Raw genomic sequence first — 10000 nt, forward strand, 5'->3', positions numbered from 1 at the left:
GGAAGGAAGGGAGGGAGTCAGGGAAGGAAAGAAGGGAGGGAAGGAAGGAAGGATGGAGAGAGGTAAGGATGGAGGAATAGAAGAAGGGAGGGAAGGAGGGAGTCAGGGAAGGAGGAAGGAAGGGAAGGAGGAAGAAAGGAAAAGAAGGGAGTGAAGGATGGAAGGGAAGGAGGAAGAAAGGGAAAGAAGGGAGGGAAGGAAGGAAGAGAGGGAAGGAGGAAGAAAGGGAAAGAAGGGAGGAAAGGAAGGAAGGGAGGGAAGGAGGAAGAAAGGGAGGGAAGGAAGGAAGGGAGGGAAAGAGAGAGGGAGTCAGGGAAGGAAGGGAGTGAAGGAAAGAAGAGAGGGAGGGAAGGATGGAAGGAGGGGAGGGAAGGAAGGAAGGGAGTCAGGGAAGGAAGTGAGGGAGGGAAGGAAGTGAGGGAGGGAGGGAGGGAGGGAGGGAGGGTGCGTGTGTGCAAACAAACAGACGCGTCCTGACCGATCAGCGCCACATAAACGTCGGCAGCCAGCAAGAAAACACACGAGGTACTCTGCATAACATGCAGGCGTGGCATGTGCCACGCACGTGCACATGTCCATGTACACACGTGTGTACGTACATGTTTCCGTTCGCTCACGCACATGAGGATACTCACAGACACACACACACACACACACACACGCACACACACACACACACACACACACACACACACACACACACGCACACACACACAGTTCTTGTTCATTATTTGCATGTGGAGAATAACAAATCAGACACACCAAGGTCCAGTAACAACACAAACATACCGAGACTCAGAAACGCACGACAAAGTGTGACTTCAGATGACCATAGTCTTATGAATGTAGGTAAAGGCGGACGAGGGGGGGAGGGGGAGGAGGGAAAGAGGAAGGGGGAAGAGGGAAGAGGGGAAGGGGGAGGGGGAAGTGGGGAGGAGGAAGGGGGGAAGGGGTGATAAAGGAATACATCACCAAACTTAACATCAGTTGTGTGAGTTATCACTAGAACATCAGCCCCAACAAAAGAGAAATTAAGAATGTTTGAAAAAAAAAAAAAAAAAAAAAAAAAAAGATCTCAATATTAGCATCGACATCATCAAGATGAATCTGGTGAAAGGATTCAAGTACTTTGGTATTATGTTTACAGAAGATAAAGAGCTGAACAGAAAAACAGAAGTCAGAAACCAGGAGGTAATACGAGTTACCAACTTACCTATAACACCGAAGTATTCTTGCAGATACGAAAGTCAAGCTTATATCACTAATGTAATGATAATGAATGTAATTACATTAATCCTTTCCTCTCCAAGCTGAACATACAACTGTCAAACGTGGATCCTGAACAAGCCAGCCGACAAGTCCAGACGCGACGAAATCAGAACGATAACAATCAGAGAAATGATGAGAGACATCAATCCACCATTACTTTCACTACCGTAAGAACCAAACGGTTCGAGCACGTCACCAGGATGGCAATCCATCATGAAGAAGTCTCGGTTCGAAAACGAGAGGAAGACCGAGAGAGAGATAGATTGAGATTGAGAGTGTGTAAGAGACCCCTGTCTCTCTGTCTCTCTCTCTCTCTCTCTCTCTCTTTTTTTTTTTTTTTTTTTTTTTTTAATGGGACTGGCACCCGACCGTGGAACAGTTTCACTCATATTAGGAGGTTGTGGTGTCCACGCGGTGTCACTGTTGAGAGGGGCGGTGCCCAAAGGAGATCAGGAAGGGGCTCAGGGTTGCCACCGACCGCCATATAATTCTCTTCCATGACACCCCCAGATGGTACAAACGGACGGATAAAGTATGTACACACACACACACACACACACACACACACACACACACACACACACACACACACACACACACACACACACACACACACACAAACAAACAAAGAGAGTAGTGCATTGCGTTGATCTTCCCAACCTCTTCTCTTCAGTTCACCAGAATCTCTACGTGTGTGGATATTATTACTTAAGTGATAAGGTTTTATGTTGATTGTAGTCCGCCCACACCTAGGTTCCTCAAGCCAAACTGGGTCAAGGAAGGTCACCAAGGTCACGTGACTGAGGTGGTGAATCTACTGTGGTAGATTGTCTACCGTCGCTCACAAGATCCAAGAGTCTCTCTCGTGAGTCCTGGATGACGCAATGACTTCGACACAAACAAACCGAAATCCGTCCCAAATCGAGCTGAAGACTTGTAGGAAAAGTGTCTCACATTTATTATTGGTTACAAATATATTTGTACATGTATGTATATATCTATATGTGTATGTATGTATGTATGCACGTGTGTATTTATGTATGTATGTATGTATGTATGTATGTATGCACGTGTGTATTTATGTATGTATGTACAGTATATATTTGTATGTAATATATTTATATATGCTGGTATATATATATATATATATATATGTATGAATGTGTATATGTATGTATGTATGTGTGTATTTATGTATGTATGTACAGTATATATTTGTATGTACTGTATTTATGCATGTTGGTATATATGTATGTATATATGAATGTGTATATGTATGTGTACATGTAGGTATGCATGTGTGTATTTATGTATGTATGTATGTATGTGTGTATTATGTATGTATGCACATTATATGTTTGTATGTACTGTGTTTATGTATGTTGGTATATATGTATATATATATGAATGTATATATGTATGTATGTATGCATGTGTGTATTTATATATGTATGTATGTATGTACAGTATATATTTGTATGTACCGTATTTATGTATATTGATATGTATGTATGTATATATGAATGTGTATATGTATGTATATATGTATGTATGCATGTGTGTATTTATGTGTGTATGTATGTATGTACAGTATGTATTTGTGTGTACTGTATTTATGTATGTTGGTATATATGTATGTATGCACGGATGTGTGTATTTATGTAGGTATGTGTGTATGTACAGTATATATTTGTATGTACTGTATTTATGGATGTTGGCATATATGTATGTATATATGAATGTGTATATGTATGTATATATGCATGTATGTATGTATAGTATATATTTGTATGTATTGTATTTATGTCTGTTGGTGTATATGTATGTATATATGATTATGTATATGTATGTATTTATGTATGTATGTATGTATGTATGTAATATGCATGTATGTATATATGTATATGTTTGTATGTACGTATGAATGTGTATATGTATGCATTTATGTATGTATGTATTATATATATATGTATGCATGTATGTATGTGTTACTCAGGGATATTTCATATGTGGTGTTCTTAATACTAATATTCTTGAAGAGCAAGAAGAACAAAGTGTTCTTAATTATTTTTATCATCAAACAAAACAAATCGGATATAACAGGTAAAGTGTTAATAACGTAGGCAGATCCTACTTTCCCCCTTTCTTCCTCTCCTTTTCTCCCTCCTCCTCTCCTCTTCCCTACCCTCTCTCCCCCTCCCCCTCTCCCCCACTCCCCCTCTCCCCCCAAAAAACACCTGAAGCGCCGAAAACGATCTGCATAAGAAGTGCAAAAGTGCAAATGTTTTTGCTGCCTCAGCTGTCTGGCCAAACGCATTACATTAAACAGCGCGGCAAAAAAAAAAAAAAAAAAATAAATAAATAAATAAATAAATAAATAAATAAATAAATAAACAAATAAGAAAATAAATAAAAAAAATTAAAAATAAAACCTGTTATTTACTTATTGATCTATTTGTGTGTGCTTATTATACTTATCTACCTATTCATTTGTTTATAAATTCATTTGTTTACTAATTAAATTACTTATCAGTCATTCGTTTATGCATTTATTCATTCATTCATCTATTTATCTATTTGTTTATTATTTATCTTGTTTTGTCGAAAAATTTGTACCCGAAGAAGAAACGCATAGTAACACATTATTGAGACCAAAGACGAGGGGATGGGGGGAGGGAGAGGGGTGAGAGGGGAGGGGGAGAGGGGGAGTAGACGGCCTGGCTACAGTCCTGCATTAACCGCATAATGAATAATTTCATAAAACGAAATGTGATTCATTTAATGCAGAATGGGATAATCTTCAAGTAGAGTTCTTCGTAAAAATTGCAAAAGGGGAGAAAGAGAGAGAGAGGGAGCGAAGGTGAGGGGAATGGGGGGGGGGAGGAAGACGAGGGGAAGGGAGGGAGGGAGGAAGGGAGTGAGGGCTGGGAGGAAGGGAGTTGGTATTGTAGCAAAGTGGGAGAAGGGAGGTTAAGCATATTGTAAAAAGTAGATAAAAATAGAATTAAAAAATTAGATAAAAAATAAAATAGAATAAAATAAAATAAGTAAGTAAACGAATGAATAATCAAACAAATAAATAAGTAAATGAATAAATTAATAAAGAAATAAAGAAATGAAATTGGTCACTTGCTCCCTGTTGCTTCTCTTGCACTGTGGTAGACAGCATTGATCCTCAGGAAGAAGACTGTATGTGTGTGTATGAGAGAGAGAGAGAGAAAGGGAGAGGAAGAGAGAGAGAGAGAGAGAGAGCGGAAGAGTAGAATTAGGGAAATAGATTCCGAAAGGAGGTCTGAAGATAGGACAGGTGAAGGAAGGAAGAGGGGAGAAGGAAGAGGGGAGAGAGAGAGAGAGAGAGATGAGGAAGAGGAAATGAAAGTGAGAGAAAAACAAGAGATGTTAGGGGAATTAGAATGCGAAGAGGGGAGAAAGGGGGACGGAAGGAGAGGAGGGGAGGGGAGGAGGTGGGAGAAGTGAGGGGAGGAGAGGAGAGGAAAACTGAGAGAGGGGAAATGCAGGCAAGATCAGAAAGGCGATATCATGACAAAAAAGTACGTGGACGAGATCCTTATGAACTTCCCTGAAGATTTCCCCAATATGCATGTACATGTTCATGTGTATATGTTATGTACATATTGATGTATATACACACGCATACACACACACACACACACACACACACACACACACACACACACACACACACACACACACACACACACACACACATATATATATTATATATATATATATATATATGTATGTGTATATATATATATTATATATATATGTATGTATGTATATATATATATGTATATATATGTAAATATATATATACATATGGTAATGCATATGCATACGCATACACATATACATAGACATATTCATACACACACACACACACACACACACACAGAAAAAACGCACACACACACACACACACGGTGGCGCGGTTGGTAGAGTCCCAGATTGTCAGCACGGCGGTACCGGGGGTAGTGGGTTCGAATCCTGCCCAAGGCTGAAATTATTTCAGTATTGCTGCGCTTCGAGTCGTTACTCCAAATCTCGTGGACGGGGAGTTGGGTGTGTGTGTGCGTGTAAGGTCATAGCATTACCCATAGATCGGTCATACGAGCTCTGTGATCTCTTTCGGGAGGGAAATAGCTGTCGATCACGAGTCCAACACGTGATCCAAAGACCAAGGTGAATCTCACACACGCACACACACACACACACACACACACACACACACACACACACACACACACACACACACACACACACACACACACACACACACACACACGCACACACACACACAGATATATATATATATATATATACACATACATACACATGAATATACACATATACATATATGTATATACGTATGTATACGAGTATATATGTATACATATTTCCTTGTATACAATATGTATATGTATGTATGTATGTATGTATGTGTACCTAATACTGTTCGGCCTATTTGTCCCGGAGTCCACTCTCTTTCTCTTTCGTATGTGTGTGTGTGTTTGTGTGTGTGTGTAGGTATGTTGGGGCGAGAAGGGGGAAATGGTGCGAGGAAGAGGGTCTTGTTTTCCCAGGTAATGAAAGTCACCATTAGTTTGGCAACTTGAGAAAGAAGTCTTCTTGCTCCTCTCATACGCGGACGAGTGGAGGAGGAGGAGGAGGAGGAGGAGGAGGGGAGGAGGAATAGGAAGAGGAGAAGGAAAGGGAGGAGGAGGTGGAGGAAGGGGAGGAGAAGGAAAAGGAAGGGGAGGAGAAGGAAAAGGAAGGGGAGGAGGAGGAGGAGATAGCAAGGGAGTGTGGAAGGCAGTAGAGGTGAACGGGCCAAGATTGGGAAAGAGAGAGGAAAGAGAGAAGAGAGAAGGTGTGGACAGTGAAAGAGAATAGCAATCATTCACCAGCTTCCTTTCTCTCTTTTACTTTCCCATCTTCCATCCCTCTCCAACTCTTCTTCTACTCTCCTCTCTTCCACTCTCTCATTCTGCCTTGTCCACCCCTATTCCTCATTCCTCTACTCTCCTTTCCTCTCCCTTTCTCCTCTCCTTCCCTCAGTTCGCGTAAGTTGAGGAGTTCGCGTACTGAGCGTAAGTTGAGTTCACGTTTTGCGCGTAAATTGAGGAATTCTTGTTCGCGTGCTTCGTGTAAATGGAGGAGTTCGCGTATTTTGCGTAAATCGAGGATTTCGCGTACTTCATGTAAATGGAGGCGTTCTTGTATTACGCGTAAATCGAGGATTTCGCGTACGTCGTGTAAAATGAGGCGTTCGCGTACTGCGCGTAAATGAAGGTATACCGCAGAAAGGCAATAGTCCTTAACGAGGAGCTCAGTCACTTAAAGAAAAAATATGAGGTATCGAGACGGTCTTAGGGTAAGACGCTCCAGCTTGCCTTCTTCCCTCGAGTAAGAATATAATTAAGAATCTGTTTTATTCCACAATCAGTCAAAAATATTTTTCCCTTTTTTTTTTTTTTTTTTTTTTTTTTTTTTTTTTTTTTTTTTTTTTTTTTTTTTTTTTTTTTTTTTTTTTTTTTTTTTTGAAAGATCGATTCTTTCCCCTATGGAATGTTTATGTTAGGTTAAGTTTGAAGAAGAAGAAGAAAAAAAAATTCTATTCACTTTTTTTCTTATTCTTCTTCCTCTAGTTCTTGTTTCTCCTCTTTGTTCTTCCTGTTTCTTCCCTTCATTCTGTGTCGACTCTGCAGTTCGCTTTTTTTTTTTTTTTTTTTTTTTTTTCAAAAAATTTGCAATGCCTTTGTTGTTCCCCTCTCGCCTCCTCTCCTCCCCTCTTTTGTCGAAGAGTTTAATTTTGCGTTTTCTGGCCGTTCACCTATGATAGTAATTTATCCCCGTCTTACCTTCTTCCCCTTCTCCCCATCTTCCTCTTCTCCCCCTCTCCCCCTTCTCCCACTCACTCCTTCACCCCCCTTCCCATCCCCTTCTCCCCTTCTCCCCTACCCTATCTCCCCCTCCTCCTTCTCCCCATCACCCTTTCTCCTCCTCCTTCTCCCTCTCCTCCTCTCTCCCTTCTTCCCCTCTTCCCCTTCTTCCCCTCTCCCTACTCCCCTTCTCCCTCTTCTGACCTCTCTCTCACTTTCCCTCACACTCTCTCTCCTCTTTTTTTCCCTCTCTCCCTACTCTCTCTCCCTCTTTCCCTCTCCCCTTCTCCCCTTCCGTCACCTCTCTCTCCCCTCCCCTTTCCCCTTTCTCTCCTCTCTCTCTCTCTCTTTCTCTCTCTCTCTCTCTCTCTCTCTCTCTCTCTCTCTCTCTCTCTTTCCCTCTCCCCTTCCCCTCTCCCCTTCCCTTTCCTTTAACCTTCTTTCTCTTCCCAACTTCCTCCAATCTTTCCTCTCCCCCTCCTCTTCCCCGTCCCTTTCCTCCTCTTCCTTCCTTTCCTCTCTCTCCCTCTTCCCATCTCCCCCTTCTCCTCTATCCCTCTCTTCCCCTTTCCCTCTCCTCTCCCCTTCCCTTTATCCCCCTCCCCTCTTCCATCTCTTTTCCTCTTCCCCTCCTACCTCTTCCCCCACAACCCCCCCTGTCCCCTCTTTTCCTCCCCTCAAGTACAAGTCCAGAAATTTATGGTATTTTCCTCCCCCCTCCCCCCTCCCTCCCCGCTCCCTGGACCATTTCCTCTTCCACTCCTCCCCCATCTACGTCCCAAACTCCCCCATCACCCCATACTCCCAGGTCCTCATGCCTCACTACTCCTGCAAACTTTTCCCAATTCAACTCCCATTTTCTGTTTCCTCACTTCTCCTTTCCCTCTCCTTCCCTTCCCTTCCTCCCCCCCTTCCCTCCCTTCCCCTCCACTCTCACCTTCCTTCTCCTCTCTCTACCCTCTCCTCTACCTTCCCTCCCCTCCCTTCCCTTCCCTCTCTCCCTCCTCCTAGTTTTCCCTCCCTTCCACTCCCCTCACTCCTAACTCCTCCCTTCCCCTCTTTCAGCTCCTCCCCCCTCCACATTTCTCCACTAAACTCCAAACTACGCTATATCTTCCCCTCCTTTCTTCCCTCCTCTCCTCCCCCTCTTCTCTCTCCTCTCCTTCCCTCTCCTCCCCTCTCCTTTTCCCTCCCCCTACTTAACCCCCCCGAAGCTCACTACCCTTGCTCCCCCTCCCCAGCCACAACCACCCCTTCCTCCCCATACCTCGTTTACCCTCTACTTGCCCCCTTCCCCACACCGTTGTCCCTGACCCCCCCACGACGCCTCCCTATCCCCCCTCCCCCTTCCTCTCCCTACTCCCTAGTTCTCTAGGTCTTCATTTCACACTACTTTATCCTTCCCCCTCCCAGCCCCTTACCCTTCCCCCCTCTCCCCCTCTCCCCCCTCTCGATCTTCCCCTCCTACAAACTCTCTTTCCCCCCACCATCCCCCTCCTAATCTCCCTCCTGAGAACTTGTCCCGACCACCCACCCCTCCCCCTCCCCTCCCTTCCGCTCCCTCCCACCTCCCTCCCTCCCTCCCTCCCTCCCCCTCCCCTTCCGCTTCGCTCTCTTTCCCCGTCCCTCTCCCTCTCTCTTCTTCCTGCCTTACTCTCCCCGCTCTCATCACATCTCCCCATCCACTATTCCTCCCTATTCTCCCTTCCCTTCTCCATTTCTACCTCCCTCTTACCTTCTTCCCATCTCCCCTTATCTCCGTCATTCCCTCTCCAAATAAAACTTCCCCTCTCCTCTTCCCGTCTCCTCCTCTTCCCCTCTCCTCATCTTCTCCTCTCCTCCTCTTCCCCTCTCCTCCTCCCCTCTCCTCCTCTTCCCCTCTCCTCCTCTTCCCCTCTCCTCCTCTTCCCCTTTCCTTCCATTTCCTTACATTCTCCCCCTTCCGTTCTTTCTCCTCCCCCTCCCTCCCTCTCCCTCCCCCTCCCCTTTCCTCCCCTCCCCTCCCCTCCCTTTCCCTCCCCTCCCCTCCTCTTTCCTCCCCTCCCCTTTCCTTCCCTCCCCTTTCCTCCTCCACTCCTTCTGTACCTCCTTTTCCCGTCCCCTCTACTATTCCCTCCCTTCTCTTCTTCCTATCTCCCTTTCCCATGCCCTCCCCTCCCCTCCCCTATCCTTCCCCTTTCCTTCCCTTCCCTTTCCCCTTTCCTTACCCTCCCTGTCCCCTCTATTCCCTCTCTCTGACACCTTTCCTCTTTCTTTTCACAAGTCTGGTGAGGGGAAGGGGGAGGAGGTGAGGGGGAGGGGAAGGGGAGGAGGAGGAGGGGGGGAAGGGGGGAAGATGGGATCTTTTTCCCAGTCTGTCTATTCTACGACTGTTGGTCTCTTGTCTGTATGTTTATTTCTCACACCTCCTCCTCCTCCTCCTCTTCTTTTATCCCATTTTTTCGTTATAATCCTCCATTCCCAGTCTTCTCCTCCTCCTCCTCCACCCTTCCTCCTCCTCCTCCTCCTCCTACTCCTCCTCTTCGTCCTCCTACTCTTCGTTCTCTTCTTCCTCCTCCCCCTCTTCCTCCTCTTCCTCCTCCTCCTCTTCCTCCTCCTCTTCCTCCTCTTCCTCTTCGTTCCCCACTTCCTCCTCCGCCTCCTCCTCCTCTTCCTTCTCCTCCTCCTCCTCTTCCTCTTCGTTCTCCCCTTCGTCCTCCTCCTCCTCCTCCTCTTCGTCTTCCTCTTCCTCCTCCTTACACCTCTGTCCTTCTGAGTCTTCCCCATTAGCGTTTATATATTTTTCTCTCATCTCCTCCTCTTCTTCCTCCTCCTCCTCCCCCTCATCT

The sequence above is a fragment of the Oratosquilla oratoria genome, chromosome 22, assembly GCF_046742065.1.
Source record: "Oratosquilla oratoria isolate Oo_2021 chromosome 22, ASM4674206v1, whole genome shotgun sequence".
NCBI lineage: Eukaryota > Metazoa > Arthropoda > Malacostraca > Stomatopoda > Squillidae > Oratosquilla > Oratosquilla oratoria.